At 40.5% G+C, this 20,846-nt stretch overlaps 1 protein-coding gene across 4 annotated transcripts in view; it reads right to left on the minus strand.

Moving 5' to 3' along the window:
- Positions 1-20,846, minus strand: part of Trim9 (E3 ubiquitin-protein ligase Trim9) — a 260,942-nt gene that overhangs the window by 132,662 nt on the left and 107,434 nt on the right. The gene's annotated exons all lie outside the window — the stretch shown is intronic.

Raw genomic sequence — 20,846 nt, forward strand, 5'->3', positions numbered from 1 at the left:
GGCCAGCGTTCTAACCGCTAGACCACCGTGGAGAAACTCAATACTGAGATTAAAATCAGTCGCAACACAAACACACAAGCATAGCTGTGCTCCTTGTCAAGGGGTAAAGACGGGATGAACGCGGTGCATACTACCAAGACAAATGAGGTAAGGTTGGTCGTTAGTCTATCAGACCAGAATTACCTCTGCGAAATTAATTTCGACTAACAGAACTCACAATGTGGCTGTAGCGCAGTTAGGAAGCATTTCCTGTAAAACGTTCGTGAGTTAGAGATTCGTTTGTCTTCCGCGCACAAAAAGAGGAATACGCTATATCAAGTCTGGGTCACAGCGACTCTCGAGATAGCCAATAGAAAGCTAGAAATGTCGTGATGCTGAAATAACTACACCGTGTGTCAGGGAACCAAAAGGGATCGGTAACATTGAACACTGTAAATATCCGTGTAATCTGACCCATGGGATCTGAGTGATGGATGATCAGACGATGCATGCAATCAACTGTACACCACTCACCACATTAACCCCCTCCCCCCCCCCACACACACGGGCAATGAAATTTCAAGCTTTGAACGCAAATAGTTCACATGTATGCAACACATTTTACTGATGGATTTTTAGACGGCGATGTGATGAAAAAAAGGTATACTTTACGATATAATTACATGCACAATTATTTTAATGATTATGGTAACTTGGTGGGGGGAATATAAGAAATGGGGCATTTTTTTTACAGACGAGAAAAATGTATTTAAAATTAAATACACACAAAAAGTAAATACAAGCCAAATCATGAAAGCAAAATGACTGTAAAATAAATAAATAAATAACTAGAAGACATATAAGATATTGTAAGTGCGTCAGACAGAACACTAAATAAAATAACAATCTTAACAGAACTATTTCACAATCTTAAAATCAACATATGAATTCATCACTACGTATTACTGTGCATGCTGACAGGGAAGACTCGATAATTGTAAAGCTGGTAGTTTCGTCTCCGTCCACCTTAACGTGGGACCCAGCCACGTGCTTCCCCTGCTCGTGTACCGATTAAAGGTACGCCTGAGTTACCCGTCATTAATCGGAAATCGGCTGTGAACCAGGGCAGGTTACAAGCGCAAAACTGACGAAGAGAGAGGAACAGTAGAACCTGATATTATCGGCCACAACCTTTAACAAAATTGTACAAAGGTATTATACAACGCAGACGGAAGTCTTCTGGGTTGTTGCAAGGTGTAGTCTGGTAGAAGTTAGCCGACGTTTCAAAGATCGCCCTGATGATGTAGGCTGCAAGGACCTCTGTAGCGTTGGTCAGTATCTATCAGACCACACGGCGCAACAACCCAGAAGACAGCAATTTTCGAACTCACCGACGTGAGAATCTCAAATCCTACTTAAGTAACGTCTCTCCCTCTTTCTAGATATAGCTCGATTTATACGTCATGACCTCGCATATACGCGTCACTCTGGTTCAGAGCTCGGACACGTTCATCTCATACGCGCATGCGCACATCCGACAGCGCGCTTTATATTCGTGTGTTTTTACCAATTTCCAACGCTGTTATCGTGCTTTTTCAAATTTAAATTTCTCCGCAAGGAAAAAAAGATGAGAGTGAAGAACTTCAACACCGAAAAACATGAAAATCTCGAAAGATTACATGCGCAGATCAATTAGGTGATTCTCATACGCTCCGAAGGGTTGAGAGTAATACCAACGTATTCCTAGAAGTGGGGATACACAAATTTTCGCTGAAACTGCTTCAACCGACATCGTAATATGGTCAGTGTGGACAGCCCTCACTTACACTAGGCTCTGGAGAGTCAGAGAAGCCATTCCGCCATGCGCCAAATTAAAAAAGTTCTCTCACTACAAACTCCCTGTACTTATAATGAAACACAGAGGTTTCGTCCGTAGCTGACTCTCGTTTACTGCAACCGTACGGTTTATTGGGTTCACTTGCTTTCATAACGAGACTCATGCTTGGGTTCTGGGTTGTTAAGGGGGTACAGAAAAGTTAATATCTTTTGAGATTCGGTACACACATCAGTGTCAAAAAGATTTTAGAATGAGTAGACATACAGTAGCGTAAAAATTTCTTAATTTCGTCTCTGGCACTAGAGGACCACCCTTTGTCGGCTGACCGCAAATGCTTATTCAGTATAATCGCAGTTTTCCTTCTACCCCACCCGGACCCCGTGGAGGCGCCATCTTGTGGTATCAAGGGACCGATTTAACACGAATTTTTCACCAATATCTTCAATCCATTTCGAAAGTTACAAACAATATACGAACAACGCATATTTAAGGCTATTAATTACGCCCTGAATCACACATTCTTAGTCTCTGACGGCATTATTAATTGGAACAACGATTGAGCAGTTCCTATAACGCGGATAAATTTTAAATTAAGTTCTGACGGTGACGACTCTGGTAGCAAGAAATTTAAATTACGTAAGTGGTGACGCCTGGCGGTAGTATGGAGTCAGGGGGAAGGTATTATGTTGGTGTGTTGAGCGGGCAGTTTACTTTATAAATCAATTTTATAAATATCGTACTTTCAATACGATTTGTAAAGATAATACTTCAATAAACTACATTACTTATTGTTCAACACGAAGCCTACTAAAGCAGTGTTATTATATTCAACACAACGAATCAATGAGGTAAAGACTCAGAACTGAAGCCCATTCTGTTACATCCTGGATAAAAAAAAATACATTTTTTTCCCCTCTGTAATTCGTTACCGTGAGGTTGTAATGCGATTTAGTACATGCAAATAAGATTTTCCGGTACAGCGAGTTTGGCCCGGTTTTTATAATCGCTAATTGAAAAAAAAAAACACACGCGAACACTCGTAACGTAATTTGCATGCATTCATATCACTCAACAGTTTCTCACCAGATTTGTAACGGACATACTTGTGTCATCAGAAACTGATTACGAGTAATGATGTATTGTTTAAGGCCTTGCCACGTCCCCAAAATAAAATTGTTCTATTATTACATCGTAAACTTCGAGGTATTAGTATACAATGTAAATTAAGCACACGTGAAAGCACCCAGAATAATGAATTCTAGTTTAAAACGGCCGTAATACCAGTTTTAAACAAAGAGAATTCTAACACAACACATCAACTTTGTTCGGTACGTCAGCGATCATAAGCCCGTATTTGTTCCGTTGTTAAGCACAACCTTTAACGCTGCCTTGCGGACGGGATAAAAACTAAGAATGATGCATTTTAAGCGATCTCCATTCAAGAGAAGTTTTCACCGAACTATTTGTCGGAATGACACTAAAAATAAAGCACAGATTGGGCTATTTCGATCTGTAACATCACGAGTTTCGAAATTACCAGGGAAAAAGGTGTATTCAAATAGAGTGAACACAGTTTAAACACTTTAAAGTGCAGTGACAAGTGTTGTTTAACACGTTAACACTTACTAACACTAACTCCCAAAAAGTGTAATTTAAGATTTCATATAATTTTCACTGTAAAAAATATTAGCTCTCTAAACAGCGTTAACCAATCGATCCTCTTTACAGACATGCGTTATGTTTTCTTTTCGGTACGGACTAAATTCTTAAATATTGGCCTATTTCCACAGTTCGTGTTTCAAAGTGCTCAAAATTAAATGCAGTAATTTGTAATTGCGTACTTATTATAAATATACAAGAAAACGATGCATACAAGGAAACATTTGTGAACGGATTCAACATAATACTTATATTTATAATTAAAAATGTACGTAAAATAATGAACTGTGCTGATTGGATGGTTTTACCCCACTCTACCCTAAGGTTGTCAGGTTGAATGACCCAGGATCACAGACATATGATGTGGGATGCATCCACATTGATGGAACTGCCAATTTAATCTAGCTATATGAACAAATCCATTTTTATGTGTGCAGAATACATTTCACTGCGGCTAATGTGAAATACAAAACCTCTCACAATAAACAAAACAGACACGAAAATGTTCATAAACGGGCAGCAAATTCAAATATGAATATTTCACATTCTCACTGATAAATGTAAGGCGACAAAATTAGCATTTTAATAATGATAAATAGTGAAAGGGATTAGAAAAAAGGATAAAACAAATGAAAATGAAATGGATAATTATAGAAGAAATGTTAAACAGTTAAGAGATTCGTTCAGTTCGCCATTAGGGAAAGGTCCTTCAATAAACTGTTTCCGGGTATGAAAGTATTAATTACTGAAACTTAGTCAAAGATGGGAATATAGTGCTAAAATTGATCTACAAATATGATGTAATAATAATTAAATTAAATAATAATTCAATTCATTTATTTAAGTACTTGGCAACAGCCAAATAAGGCCAATAACAGCGAAGCACTAAACCAGTGTACAGGATAAAATATAATAAGTAATTAAATTAAATTCAATAATAATAAAAGTAAAACAAACAAACAAATGAAACTAAATATATAAATGTACCATATTAATAATAATAATAATTCAATTCATTTATTGAATAATATTTCACAAATGAATAATAATAATAATAATAATAATAATAAAATCGGATCAGCAGCCTCCTCGTGGCGTGCCCTGGACAGTCTTTGTACTGACAGATGCTGCCGTCTGTGTGTCGGGCCAACCACCCGGCACGCAGTCTAAACTGGTTCCCAAAAAGAATCATAGTAAAGCCACTTCCAGCCGGCCTGTTTCGGATGTGGGCCCTAGAGGCGCTGGGAGTAGCACAAACCGTGGGGCCGTTCGCATGGTGTGGACGGACGATCTACGGCGTGGCCTTCTTGCGTGTCACGCCACCAGTGATCCTTCGCGGAGAGGATACATGGCACGGATGCATTCCCTTTGGTGCGAGATGCATCCTGAGCACTCCAGTCTCTCGCAACAAAACCTGCGAGACTATGTGTACCATCTGCGAAGGAAAGGCTTTGACTTCAAGCCGCAAGATCCAGTTGCAGCTACGCCGCATAAAGCGGAAGAAATTAAAAATATCGCACCATGTCCCCCAGCTGCGACTGTTGATATCGACATTAAAACGCGGTTCTACCAATTGTTGAACTCCTGTGAATATCTGAAGGACAGGCAGCGAACAGTTCACCACAAGATATCGCTGCGGGCCAAACATCTGGCCGAAATGAACGAAATCTTAGATGAATTCCTAAAAGATGATTCTGATCTTCTTACTATCAATCGCGCCGTTTACGCTGCAGCCAGGTTATTAGTAACCCCAGCCCCGTTTAGGGTGGCAGAAAAAGCTGAGCAGCAAACAAAACGTCTGGACGCGAAGTTAAAGTTGGAAAGGCAACTGGTATCCAGAATTCACTGCGTGATTGAGTATGTAAACTCTGGTCGGAGATTTACCACCAAGCTGAGGCTTATCGCCCGCTCTCTCAAGGCCAAGTATCACACACTGAACAAGAATACGCTGCTGACCATCAAGCAGCACTCTCTGGACAAAATACGGGCACTAACCGCGGACAGGAAGAAGTTAGTGAAACGTTATAGGGCCGTAAAGGAGAACACCATCTTTCGTGTATGCCCTTCCCGTCTCTTCAGCAAGAACACTCCAGTTGTTCATATCCCACCAACAGCAACGCAGATCGAGTCATTCTGGAAGAGACTCTATGAAACTAGATTTCCGTTGAACATAGATTCTCCGGCCATTGGCCTCTTTAGGCAGTTCTGCGATCGCCATTTAGAGGATGATGATGTGCCCCTAGTGATCACCGAACAAGATGTGAAACGTGCCTTTACTGGCAAAAAGAATTTTTCTGCTCCTGGAATAGATGCCATCAATAATTTTTGGTGGAAAACTTTCACGAGCACACACAAACATTTATCTCGTATCTTTACATCTTTTTTGTGTGGTACAGAGCCCATTCCACCTTGGTTAACAGAAGGGCGCACCGTTCTTATTCCGAAGAAAGGAGATTTGTCTAATCCGGAAAACTACCGACCTATTACCTGTCTTAATACTGTATACAAGGCGTTCACCTCCATCTTGAACGAACGCATACTGCACCATATTGACCCTATCTGGAAAGAGGTATATGAGCAGCGGGGTTCGAAACGTGGCATTGCAGGTTGCAAGGACAATCTGTTGATTGACAGATGCATCTGTCAAGATGCGGTCCATTATAAGCGCAACCTGTCAATGGCCTGGGTGGACTACAAAAAAGCTTTTGACACAACTTCTCATGAGCTAATTGTCATCTTGCTCAAAGTGCTGAAAGTCCAACCTGACATAGTGAAATGCATTGAAAATCTACTACCGCTCTGGAAAACGCGCTTCATTCTAACATCTGGGAAACGTGTAGTGTCAACCGAGTTGGTATGCTACCACCGCGGAGTGTTTCAAGGTGACAGCTTGAGCCCTCTTCTTTTCTGCATCACGCTACTTCCTCTTTCCGTTGTGCTAAGACGTGAACGTGGCTACATGTGCGGTGCACCGTCCATTCGTAGCCACAAAGTCACACACCTTTTTTATATGGATGACTTAAAACTTTATGCTGCCAGTGATAGTGGCATTCAAAGTGCACTGAACACCGTGCAAGTATACACTCAGGATATCGGCATGGAATTTGGATTGGACAAGTGTGCAGTTCTGCATTTGAAAAGGGGAAGAAATAGGGATTTCGGCGAAGACGTGCAACTCGTGGACGGAAGCATCATACACCATCTTGATGCCGAACAGTCCTATACATATCTTGGTGTGAGTGAGAGTCACGTCCAGGATGTCTCCAAGGTCAAAGAGGCTCTGTGCAGCAAGTATAGACACACCCTACGACAGATTTGGAGTTCCGAACTCTCTGGTAGAAACAAAGTCACTGCCACCAACATGCTTGCTGTTCCGATCCTGCTCTATACTTTTGGAGCAATGAAGTGGACAGTTAACGAGTTGAAAAACCTGGACAGGGCCACCAGAAAAATGATGACCATGCACCGAAGTCTTCACCCTAAATCTTCTGTCCAACGCATATACCTCCCGCGTCATCTTGGAGGTAGAGGTCTCTTGGGTCTGGAGAATCTTCACAACAGGATAGTTCTGGGCACAGCTCATTCCATCATTAATAGCTCTGACCCCCTTTTGACATTCGTATGTTCGCATGAGTCTGCGGGTGTAGGGGCGTTTATATTTCAGGCGGCAAAGAGAGCAGCAAATGACCTCGGACTTGACTTCGACACCAGCTCAGTTGTACAGCGAAGACAGTTGCCCCTCTTGACACTGACGTCAGATCAATTCAAGGGCACTGTTAAGAAGGCTGAGCAAACTTTGTTGCTCAAACAACATGCAGATAAACCCATGCATGGGGCCTTCTTCAAAAATGTAGAAAAAATGGGCTTGTCAAAAGACCTGACGTTCGCCTTTCTACGGTCGGCTGGACTAAAGTCTGAAACCGAGGGTTTCATCTTAGCGTGCCAAGATGGTGTTGTAAACACACTTGTGTACCGCCGAATGGTGATGGGTGTGGGGGTAGTGGATACTGTCTGCAGGGCATGCCGAATGCAACCAGAGACGTTGATGCATCTTTTGTCGGCATGTAAACATTATGCCAGCTGCGCCTACATTCATCGACATAACGCTGCTTTACGTATACTCTACTACCACCTGAGACACTTTTACGGCATAGATAAGACACCCGTTTTGCCGTACGCTCCTGGGGACATTGAGTCCGTCGTTGAGAACGACAAATGTAAAATTTATTGGAACTATTCGTTCCCCACTACCAGGCAGTTAACAGCCACTAAACCTGACATCGTTCTCATCGATACCTCTGGATGCACCATGTATGTCATCGAGTTTTCGGCCCCGGCTGAAACCAACATAGTTGTGAAGGAGGCTGAAAAACGGACCAAGTATCAAGACCTTGTGTTTGAGCTAAGACAGCTGTACCCAGGATTCACTGTTAAATTAATCGTCCTCATAATCGGAGTTCTTGGAGGAGTCAAGTCGTCACTGCTGGCTAACATCAAGCTCATTCCGGCATGCCAGCGTAACGCTGAAGCACTACTCAGCCGGATGCAAAAGGCCGTGCTTCTTGGGTCGCTCCGACTACTACGGGCGCACGACCCCAACTCACTGTAGCCGCCCATCTCGTGGTTCGAGCCGTGACTACAGTTTCATCTGGGCTGCAAGCATCGGAGTTATGACGGCAACACGCCTGAAGTTTTTGGCTGCTTGTGGACCAATTAAACAATTCATAATAATAATAATAATAATAATAATAGTCCTAATTAAATTAAATTCCTTCAAACGATTTAGGACGGAGGCAAAGATATTTGCTCTTGTGAACAAAAAAATTATTTCTGATTCCATAAAAGCGGCAAATTTGTTGGTGAAACCTCAGGTTCTCAAGGCGATGAGTAAGAAGGCATCTATTTTCCGGGTTGTTACGCCGTGTAGTCTGGTAAACTTTTACCGAGGTTTTCTGCCTCCATCATTAAGGCGATAAGTCAGCTCCTGAAGAAGCACTTTGATCCACCCTTTAAAATGACACAAGGCTCAAAGTACATTCTGTGTCAGAGCAAATTTCTGACATGAGAGTCGGAAAGACTAGCGGAAAAATGAAGCACTGAATTCATTTATCTGCCTTTGTTCGCGAACAGTTCTCAGAGAGTTAGTCGATGGAACACTATAATAGTACTTAGTGCTATTAACTCTTCCTGCCATTACGTTAGATGGACCGGGAATGGACAACATTTCAGCCGACAGACACATACTCACCGGCAAATGCAAATCCGGTGTGTGTGCTAATGGAGGCAGACCTATTTACGAAATAGGCTTATTTATACACTGATACGCTAATCCTGCACCACTGTTACGTACAGTGAATACTAATGCAGGTAACCCATTTCCACAAAGCTTCTAGCTACTTATTTAAAACAACCCTATTTTAATTATTTATTTATTTATTTTATATTCGAATTGTAGCATAAACTGAAGTGTCGATTAAACAAACCAGATGTCATGGCTATCGGCTGAACCTCAAGCCCCGTCGTGTACGTAAAGATAGGCAACCACCCACGCAATAGTTCTCAGCAAGTGGCCCGCATGATTCAGTAACACAAATATAAGAAACAAAAATATGCTTGACTTAATACGCTCTCCAGTTCTGGAGTCGGTAAAAAATCGCGTGAGAATGTTTAAAAATTACCTGAGAACTCTTATCAAGTACCATTTCGACATTGGGGAACAAATTCATTTCAAATGATTCCTCATTATATGTGAACATATTCATAATGCAATAATTTATACACCTTATCCAGCGCGTTTAATTTTGTGTTTAATTTAAATCGAAACTTTGTGACTGGCAAATTTTACAGCAGGAGGATATTTTGTTTGAGACTGTAACTTATCTGAGACCCTCATTCAAGCATACGGCAGGGTTACTAGGCAATTTCTTCCAGGAAATCAGGGTAAAGTACCGATTTCGTACCATCAGTTCAGTTATACATTAAGGTATATAAGATAATACCACAAAGAGGGCAAATGTACGAAAAAAAATTCATTCTTTCATGAAGTCGGCGAATTTATTTTTGAATAAATTTAGTTAAATGTGGAGACAACAATATTTAATATTTCTCTTTGCATTTCTTTCAGGTTTTGTGACTAAGTATTAAGAATCACGCAATCTGGAATCGTCGAGAAGTCAGGTACGACCATGAAAACAGATTCAGAGAAAGTGGTAAGAAGAGAGAGAGAGAGAGAGAGAGAGAACATATGACAGAAAATATCGGGACAAGAAATAATGGTGGTTGTCTAATGACACGCAACTTCACAGCAATGATATGATAAAAGTCCAGCGCCATTGACAAAAGACTATATATTCTTCTCTGGATGTACTCCCCCGCCCCCCCCCAACCCTTGGAAAATAAAAGAACAAAGATATATTGAACGATCCGTCCATTCAGCCTTACAAAATAAATACCTATCTCTCATATATTTTCTAAACGAGACATAAATTATACAAGTTTTGAAACAATCTGAAACACACTTGACGTCTCCGTAGAGAGGGGGTTGCTATGGATACAGACAGCCACTTCGACAGGAATAGAAGAAGTCGATCTACACAAGCCCGGCACAGGAAAATGAATATCGAGAAACGTTTCTTCCCGACTCCCATAAGGGGTCCAGGATGGGCGATATTGAACTGCGACCCCCCCCCCCCCCCAAAAAAAAGGAATCCAGTTGGAGTGGACAGAGCGAGGTCACGTTCTCTTGTTTTCCTACCTGATTGTACCTGCGATAAGATGTAACGCTGTCGTTAAAATTATCGATCTAAATAAAACCGATATGGCTAGATATCAACCCTGACGATGAAGACAGTATGTTTCGTCGAAACGTCAGTGTCTACCTATAAATCCACACGCTGTCACATATCAGAATAACAAGACTGAAGTAAAACTCTTCAGTGCCAAATTGGATATAACCGGTTTATCCGTTCTGGAGACGCCCAGATAAAAGAACAGAGCTGTTGCTTTAAAAGAGTTCCGAAGGCGTCTAAAAATAAATTTAAAAAAATGTCGAGTGAAGACAGTGTAAAAGCAGTGCCAACATAACAAAATGCTGGAGGACTGATGTGGTTGTAGTTAGTAAATGGTTATACGAAGTGAAGGGTAATTTTTGTTGCAATAATATTTGTAAAAGATGGAAATGTTTCGGTCGCTTTACGTTCACATGTTTGTGGGATTTTTTTTTTTTTCCCCCCCCCCATCAGCTGAGTCTCTCCCCCAAAGTTTACATTGAAAGTTTTGTTTTCGTACACAAACTCAGATGCCTGGAATTTCAAAGAAACCTCCCAAGAGCTGCCTTCGGTCTTGAGACATGCATTCAGTTGAAGGCAGTCTGGTTTGTGTGTCCAAACCAAGTTTTTCTTTGTTTACCCAGAGGCTACATAAACCAACGTGCCACAATTTTAATTTTGTTGACATAAGTCTGCTCGTCCACCTGTCGTCTCCAGCATAAGCAGTCACGAAACGAACTTCATACACAAGCAGACCCTCCCTCGGGGTTGCCTGCAACCTAGAACTATGGTCAGAGACAGCGAGCGGTCTGCAGAGAGACAAGGGACTTAAAATAAGTCAACTCAAACTGATCCCACCACGCGTTCCTGATGATAATTCAGTTCAATTCATTTATTAGTGTGTTCATCACAAGCAAACACTAATAAACATAGGCTTATACAACAGACAGAAAACAAATGAAAACAAAATTAAACTAAACTTAACGTGAATCGATCTAAATGATTCATCGTCGTCAAAGGATGACACTGTAAAGTGACCTTACGTAATTATAATATTATCACCAGCCGTGATCATTAATTTTAACCTTCTTGTCATGGTTTTATCCGACATATCTCCCGACGATAATAAAGTTTCGAGAAACTCTCCTTGCCCAAAGGGGACAATCCGTGTGGAGGATTAAACACAGGCCGTTCCTGTCGAAGTATAACCTCAGATGTTTCTGTGCGCCGCCTAGGTGATTGACGCCAGTTAATTAATTCTCCTTCGTCAATCCAGCATACCTTCAGGCGAAGTACGCCGAAGGAACCATCAGAACGGTAGAACACGGGCCCTCGACTTTCTCAAAATTTCAGATCATGCTCAGTTTTGCGACACATTTCGGCACCAGAAACACAAGGCACGAAGCAGTGAAACTACAGGGTGTTCACTAACCTCTGAAGCCCCCTGAATTTCAAGAATCTCCTTAATCAAAACGAAACTGAACCGGTTCCACTACCAAAAATACTGAATCGGTAAGATTTACGGAAAACTATAAACATTCAATAATTTTTTCTATGCCCGAATGATATATACTTCAATTGATTAAAAACATTATTATGACGGAATAGTTTACAAGTTCAAATTAAGTTAAGGGAAGTTGAGAGGGTACTTCGCACCCCCTGAAACCGTTCAGCGGGTGCCCGAAGTCCAGGGTAACCACACAGTCAACAGCAGGAAAACGTCGTCCGAAGTACAAAACCCCCAGCAGATGTCGGACAATGCGATGCAACCCGAATAACACTTCCCACGTCTGATCACCGCGGTGATATCTGGTGACAAGTACAAAGGAAAAAAATCCTGCGAGAGTCGTGGTTTTTGCAAGATGGTGAAGATTTGGAATTTATATCCCCAAGGTCCTGCCCTGAAGATGGCAACGATTAATTACTCCGAAACGCTGATAGCCACTACGTAGATCCAGCTATGATGTTCTCCTCCCTTTACTTTTCTTGTCGAAATATTGAACTCAGAACAGTCTCTCATATTTTATTACAATTTTATGAGGAAAGTCTGAGGGACGTATTAATAAAGCTAAGATGCTCACTTTTAAGTTCATGGCAGCTGTCACATAGCTTGCAGTTACATTTGATCATGTCCCCCGATACGATTACATATGTTTTACGTCATACGGATTTCTATGAAATGTTTTGGTTACATTATAAGACTGTATTGCAACATTTCTTGTGCGGGTACAGAGGGCAAAGTCCACAGTCCACTAAGAATATCTCATGTATTTTAGTGACTGGATAAATATACATAACATCAGGGATTCCAAAATTAGATAAATGTCAATTTCGCATATAACGCGGGTACTAAATGTGTCCCCCCGAAACCCGTGTTATGTCGAGGTTCCATTGTATATGTAGAAGCTTTTGGGTCTACTGGTTCACATGTACGGGGAACCAGCCCCCCACCCCCCACCCCCCACCCCCCAGGATACGCTAACGTGAGCTCGACCTCAAGAAATATGAACATCGGAATAGGTTTATTTCCAATACTCAACTGATATTGCCAAGTAAATACGGTAGGCATATAGTCTCTCTTTATGTCACTTTTCTACGAACTAAATTTTCGATTTCGATGAAGATACGGAACGACAGACATCAATTTTATATATAAAAAAGAGCAATATCCCTTATATTAAACTCCCATGCTATAACTGAACAAGGAAGTAAGTTCTGTTTATTTGATGCATGCAATAGCGGAGATACGGGTATTGTTATAAAAGGGGGGGGGGAAACAATCTCCCGAGGCTGATTTCATAAAGCAGTTGAAAAATTTCATACATGAACAAACTAACCTACGGAATGTAGCTATAGCAACTCGGGGGGTTGTCCAACAGCGGTTATATTTTCAGTTCGCCGGGGACGTGTTTTCGTTTTGCTTAACAAAACTTCATTCTCCCTGATATTTTACGTTCTCAGCATCAGGAGATAACATTAAGATAGAAAAAAGTAAAGTAAAGTTTGTCCCACTACACGCCATGTAGGCGTTTGGGGTGAGTGGAGGTATAGCTCCTCTCTTCCTTGACCCCGGCACTAGATGGGGGTGAGTGGTCAGCATCACGCCCCGGCCGGCTTTACCCCCGGGAAAGGACCCCGGTACCCATTGTAGAGAAGGCTGGGTGGGCCCCAGAGCCGGCCTGGACGCAGAGGCTAGAGGAAAAATCCTCTGCCCCCGTCGGGGATCGAACCCCGGTCGTCCAGCCCGTAGTCACTATACTGACTGAGCTATCCCGGCTCATAACATTAAGATAGAACTTGGGACATATAAAAAGTGTCAATAAATTATTAACCTAAAAGTCCTCACAGCGTTACAACCCAGAAAACCAACATATTCGACGCCGTAAAAAAAAACACTCAAATATCATGAAATCCAACGTCTGTTACAAATACGCCGAAAAGGACACGTGCGCTTCGTTAATTTCTGTCTTGAAGATAACCCGGCTCCATCATTCGTTACTTACTTTCATTCATGTTTCGTAGCTCCTTCTTTATTATTTTTTAAGTTGACTTCTAGGACGAAGGGGAAGAACATCAGCCCCCACGCCCCTCCCCCCACACGTCAATTCGTTCCGTCATCCGGAAAAAGGGAGACGGAGCATCTAATGTGCTCCAAGATGCTGGGGAGAAAAAATGTTATGAATCTGAAACACGACTTCAACTCAGAAACGGGTTTTAAAATTTCGAAAATGTCGCTATCCGCATATGATTTTTCATGAGCAGGGGTTATTCTCATCATAATTACTTTCACCTCACGAGGGCAGGCTAGATTAGTCAAAAGAAGTAACTGGGACTGGATGACCCGTGTTCGATTCCCGGAAGAATCATAGATATTTCTGCTTCGTCACAACTTCCTGTCCAGTTACTAGATAAAGTGGCCGGAATGTAAGCTGGCCAGCCATCTCTACGCCACTAAGGTCGATTTTACACGCAATATATATTATGTACTCCTAATGTAACAGCCAATGTCCGTCACGCTTCACTGAATTAGTGCGTCGTTTGTTCGATGCGAAAAAAAAAACTGTGACGGTGGCGACATTGGTGGCAAGAAATACAAACGAGGACATGGTGGCGACTATGGCGGAGACCGCTTATGGTAGGAATAAATTATATTGCCGTTCAACACAAAAAATGTTAATTGCAGCAAAATTTGATGATTCGTACTACGCCAGCTGTATATTTCTGGTGCTAACCTACACGAGTAATTGGTTTTACCAACTTCAAAAGATAGAAGCTGATAGTCCCTTATCTCCACACGATCTACCCCTTTGATGTAATTGGAAAGATACATTACCATGTTCAAAAGATACCGCCATTGGTCGCTATCCTAAGCCAGATGAATCCACTCATGCCTTGTTTATTTAAGATACATCAGTTTACGCTTCAATAAATTAAATTAATTATAATTCTAGTAGTCAAGCGTTTGAGTAGCCGCTTACTGATTTCGGACTAGCGTCTCTTAATTTAATGGTCTATACTGTGTTGAATTATAAGATAATTTGTAATAATAAACTTGAAAAGATGTGGACGGCGCGTTCTAGGGTAATATCCTAATATCTGCCTAGAGAAATGCGAGGAATCACAGAATAAACCTGTCAGGACACCGGTTTTCGAACCCAGATTTGAATTTAAAAACGTCTCGAATATGAAACAGGGGTGTTTAAGGCAATTTTATTAAACCGGGGTGTTTTCTGTCGATACGTCCAGTACGCGCATGCGTCAAACATTCATCAATCATTCTTCTCTTCGCCATCAATCACGTTCTGCCACTCCCTACCGGTCTCGTTGACACAAAACCGTTTCAAGCTGTTCATCCGGGCCGGATTATTCTACAAAATCAGAACACACCAGCGTATCTCATGATGGTGGTCGCGGCCTGAAAAACACGAGATGATTTTGCGAGCTGACGAGCTGAAATTCACATTCTACATTAACGCATTTCCGCTCAAATTTCCCGGTATCTCTTAAATTGGATCTCAAACCACAATAATAAACAATTACGCGTGTTTCTATCAATTTCATTAGCTTAGCTTCAGATCGTTCGGTGAAACATTTCATAAACACTGTTACAAACAGGCTACAGACAGTAACGTTTAAATTTTTTAACGACACTTTTTCAACTACAAAGGTCATATGGTATCGAGGGAGATGAAAATATAATGAATGATGAGTTGGTATGTATTTGGAAGGAGAAGGTGATGGGTTTTTCTCATGATACTACACTGGCATTCACTAGGAGACAACAGAATAAAAACAATTGGATATCTCAGACAGGATTCGAACCGGTAACTTCAAGACACAAGTCTACAGCGTTACCGTTACTCAGTGAATATGCAGATATTTATGAAATGGAACCGGCTATGTCTGAAAGAGAACTTAACCTATTTCTCCAGCATTTACCAGCTGAAACAAACAGTAAAATGTGATTCTCTAAGAACTGGGTGCTCTGACCCACTACGTAATTGTCTTTGAGTAAATTCAAAAACGTACCGCGGTACAAGGCAAATTATAAATACAATTTTGAAAACGGGGCACAGGGAATTCGGTAGTTCACAATTTTATACTCTTTTGACACATGGAAATGTTTAAAATGTTCTGTCAGTGTCTTTTAAGGCAGATTCTGATATTGAGGGGCGAAGATAAATGAGGTGGAATATTAACTTATTACGCTTCATTTGAGATGAAGGCAAAGTGACAGAAGAACGAGACAAGGAGACAATATTATACGGTAATACATTCAGAAGGAGCCAATTTATCTGCCTGCTAAAAGAAGTAGATGTAATAATTTGTACTGAAAAAAAAAGAACACCACGATCCGTCTTATGGCTGAATTTAAAATTCTCAGTATTAAACCTTGATCGGATACGGTAATACTTCTGAATCACCTCCAGACACAACTGTCTTGTCTACTATTTCATCTCTGACCGATGTAAACATCAAAAGCATCACTTCAAACAATAAAGTTGATCCATTATATGAAAATATCTGGACACGACCTCCAAAACTACACTACGAAAAATTGTAAAAAAATTGTAATTGAGTTTTAAATTTAATATAATTTTACACCTGATGATGGTTTAATAAAACCGAAACATGTTGTAACTGTTCCAATTGTAAATCGATTATTCGATATGAAACAAAGAATGATATTTTAATTATTTTAATTATCTTATTTTAAATACATTGTGATTTGACGGAATAACCAAATAATTTAATTAAAATTCTCCGCATTTATAATATAACTGAAAGCAAACGGAATCTCGTAACAGGTTCAAAATTCTTACAAAAATAGAACTTCGCCCTCGAACTCCATATCCACACGAGCCCACATTCGTCATTACTTGTAATATGTAAACACCTGGCAGCTAGGCGAAATTAATAACAGACCAGGTAAAGCGAGTACCACAAATCCCACATTAAAACAGTCGAAGTTTCGCATGCGGGTTCAGAACTCTGTAGTTTGCATGGCCTTGGTTACAACACGCCAGTGGCAATGAATGTCAGAACGTCATTACAAGAACGTAAATACGCGTTCGTCTGTATGAGTAAGCGGCCACAGGATACACAAATGAGTGGTGTTGATGGAAGAATGGTTCATTTGCGGATTGCCAGACTGTGTGCTCCCTTCACAAAATGTAAACAATTATCACATAATGTGGACGTACGTCTGTCCGCATATTTCATAACCAAAACTAGTGGACAGACATTGACGAAACTTAGTATGCAGGATTCACAGTAGTCGGAATCAAACTGTGAGTTTCGCCTAAGTCAATAGCGATCATACTGGCCACGGACTGATCTTGAAGACCAAATCCAAAACATTTCCTTCGACTACCACCACGGAACAAGAACCTTCCTCAGAAGCTGATAGTAGCTCATCTATTCAAGAAAAACCCCATCTTATACGATATAAATATTCATTTCCTTGTTCACATTGGCCGCTATCCTGAACCAGATAAATCCAATCCAGATCTATTCTAATATTCTGCCTTCTACGTTTATGTCTTGCAAGTTATCTTTTCCCTTCAGGCTTACGAATTAATATTCCATACCCGCTCATGCTTTCCCCCAGACAATCACACTAACGTCATCTGGCGAAGAATGAAACTCATTACACAGCGTCTCCAGCCTCTTGTAACTTCCTCTCTGTTACGTCCAAATCTTATTTCCAACACTTTACACTCTGAATCGATATACTTCACTGGAGAAATTCTGGAAGCAAAGAGGCAAAAACCACCATTCTGTCAGGACCCCACACAGAAAATAAAAAATCTTTTTTTTTTTCTATCTTTGACGGCGGGCTCTCATTACAGTGATAGCTTTCTTCGTGGTGTCCGTCTGTCTGTCCCTCTGGACATCAAAACGTTCTGATTTGGATCATCTCAAATTCGATTTCGTCCAGGAAATGGGATGGGGGGGGGGGGGGGGGGAGAAAAATGTCTGAGTTCCTTCCACATTTGAGTACAACTGAAGTTGAATCCTTGCAATAGAAGGCAGTGACAATTTGCAATTCAGATTTTATCGTTCCTTCCTTCGGACGGTTGCAAGCCAAGGACTCGTCTGTGCACATAAATTTACGAACAGTCCCCGTTAATTTGATGGCAGTCTTCTGTCTCCTTTCCGGCATTTCCGGTCTTATAGCTGCAACAAGACAAGAGGGAATTTCTTTTCCAGAAACAGCCCGTATACATGGAATGCAAGTGACCAGAAATTATATTCAGTAATAGACATTTTTCTGGATACATAAATTAAGACGCCTGTCTCAGCAGAAGTTAAACAATTTCTAATTTCACCCGTACTTAACCTTTCGAAGATGAAACTCATCAAAATTATATTTAAGAATTCAGTCCGTACCGCGAAGAAAACACTACCCTCCACCATTACAAAGATCAACTGGTTAACACTTTTCAACGAAATAATCTCTTTTACAGGCAGACTTATACGAAACACATAAATACAAGATGAAGAGTTACTAACTGTTATAATCAGGCGGTACATATAGTTACCACTCGGTTTTAAAACGCTAGAGGGATCTGTACTACTCTAAGAAGACGTTTCGGAGACTGCAAAATTACACGTGTTATTAACCTCTAAACTAGATGGGGAAAGTGGTTAGATTCACTCTCAGGCCGTTTTACTCCGCGATACCCACTGACTGAGACCCAGGGCTGACCTGGAAATGTCTTATAAACGTTAAATTAGGACTTAACGTACTTGAAAAATGAATACTCTCTTCGCGATGCACGTAATCAATAGTCACTACAACAAAATGTTGCAAGGCACGTGTACGTTCCCAGCGCCAATCTCCAATCACCGAACAACGAGAGAATTCGTCTACTTTTTATTATAGGGGCATATTTCCCCCTTATACAGTATGTTTATTTTAATTAGGACCGTTCATTTGATATTAATTACAACATTGTTTGTTTTAATACATACCTGGGAACACAAGTAGGCATATACAGAGTGTCCCAAAAAGATTTACACACAGCAGAGAATTTGGTGGACGCTTGTCAGTCAGATGCTCGCCGTTGTCAACTTTGCCACGAGCCAACGGTGGCTATTTTGAACAACTACAATAGATTCGCTAATTCACTAAGTGCCAATGCTGACGCATGTAATGTTTAGACCATTAGATTGTCTATTTCATAAAGTGAATGTGTGTACACGTCTTTTTTGGAATATTCTGCGTGTGTATGTGTATATATACACACTGCATACAAAGGGTTCTGATCCTATTCAATACCTAGGGCACCATTCGGGCTTATTTACCCACTCGTGAGCAGTAAAGTTATATATCAGGTCAGTTTACGAAAACGCGATAGCAGAGTTTATTAAAAATGCTACTAAATTAGACCTACTGAAGCAAACAGGCTAACATGCTCGTATTACTAAATAATTTTCTCTAACAAAATCAGTCAGTACTGAGATATCTGATATCGCTTCTACTTAAGTAATCCTCTCAGTAACAGGCTTAATTAATGATTTTGTAATTCGTCTGCATTACTCCCAAGTGTCGTCACTGAGACGCGAATTGTACTCGATTTCACGTCCTTTGTTTTCCTCTGAAGTTTCGGTACAAAGGTCAAATACCGACATTAATGACAAGAATTTTTATATACTGTGTTAAAGACTTTTCATAATACGGATCACACGATCCTACAGGAGTCGACACTCTATAAGCGATCCTTATGGAACCGAATATATTTTTGGATCTAAAACTTCTTGACGATGGTGAAGAGTCAATTGAATAAAAATTTACTTGGATATTATCCATCGTCTAGTAAATATAAAACGTAAAACGACGTTTCGGAGATGGGACTCTATCTCCGTCTTCAGGTTCCTACACAGTTGGCCCTAATCCCTATCTCCGGAGATAGGGATTAGCTCTATCTAGTGGGCCCAACTGTGTAGGAACCTGAAGACGGAGATAGAGTCCCATCTCCGAAACGTCGTTTTACGTTTTATATTTACTAGACGATGGATAATATTCAAGAAAAGTTTTATTCAATCGAATATATTTTTACTTTATCGATAAGGGTTTTCGTAAACAAATATGGGAAGAAAAACTAAACACAGATTTCAGAAATCAAGTTTTATCTCTACTTCGAGTCACGACACCTACAGGTTATCTAAGGAAGTGAGCAATCATTCACGTGCGTCAAAAACGTATAAAACGAGTCTCAGGTTGTTGCTGATAACAACGAAGAAACGAGACCCTTGGTCTGTCAGTCATTATAAAATTAATGGCCGTCATAATTTTTATATCTAAATATCGAACGCTTTTACATAAAACTGAAGGTTAATGTAGAGACCTACACCGACTCAATTTGAAATTACTTCAATAACCACTCGGGACGCCATCATCATTACTACGAGCTTGTTAAAAAAAAAACTCGTATTTCACGATTTTTCTGTGTAGTTATTTTTAGTTTGCTTGTGACGAAAACTACATCACTAAAATATAATATTATATGATATTCCCGGCCATATACGGAACAACCCTCTTCACATCACCCTTTCTCGGGCGAGAAAAAATAAATCCACACCCACACACAGAGTCTCTGCTTCAGACCCATCTTAATTCCATTCTCCCATGGAATAAAAGTTCCCGTTCCTCATAAAAGCTGCCCTTTGTATTATGATGTACTCAGTAGTTAATAATTCAGACCGTACCGCAAAGAAAACACCACACTTTACCATCACAAATATCAAATGGTTAACGTTGTTTAAGCAAATATCCGCTGTTTACACGAAACCCAAAAATACAAAACAAAGAATTATTGATTCTTAACTCAGTTTTAAATTCGTCACTGGCAAAATCCACACAAAAATGTAAAAAAACCCTGACAAAAATTGTTTTTTTTTACAGTGAAAGGTTCATTCAATTTGACTTCCTTTTCTATTTTCGTTACGAAATTAATATTCCTGACAGGTAGGAAGACAAACCACGGTCAATTAGAGTTACACGAAGCAGCTTCATACTCCAGAACCGATCGCATCCTTGTCTCTCCTCTTCTGCAGCTATGGTAACTGAATTGATTTTCCACCTGAGGATATGGGTA

Source organism: Zootermopsis nevadensis, unplaced genomic scaffold, assembly GCF_977971745.1.
Source record: "Zootermopsis nevadensis isolate Lab colony 2312 unplaced genomic scaffold, Znev_1.0 Znev_ptg000011l, whole genome shotgun sequence".
NCBI classification, from domain to species: domain Eukaryota; kingdom Metazoa; phylum Arthropoda; class Insecta; order Blattodea; family Termopsidae; genus Zootermopsis; species Zootermopsis nevadensis.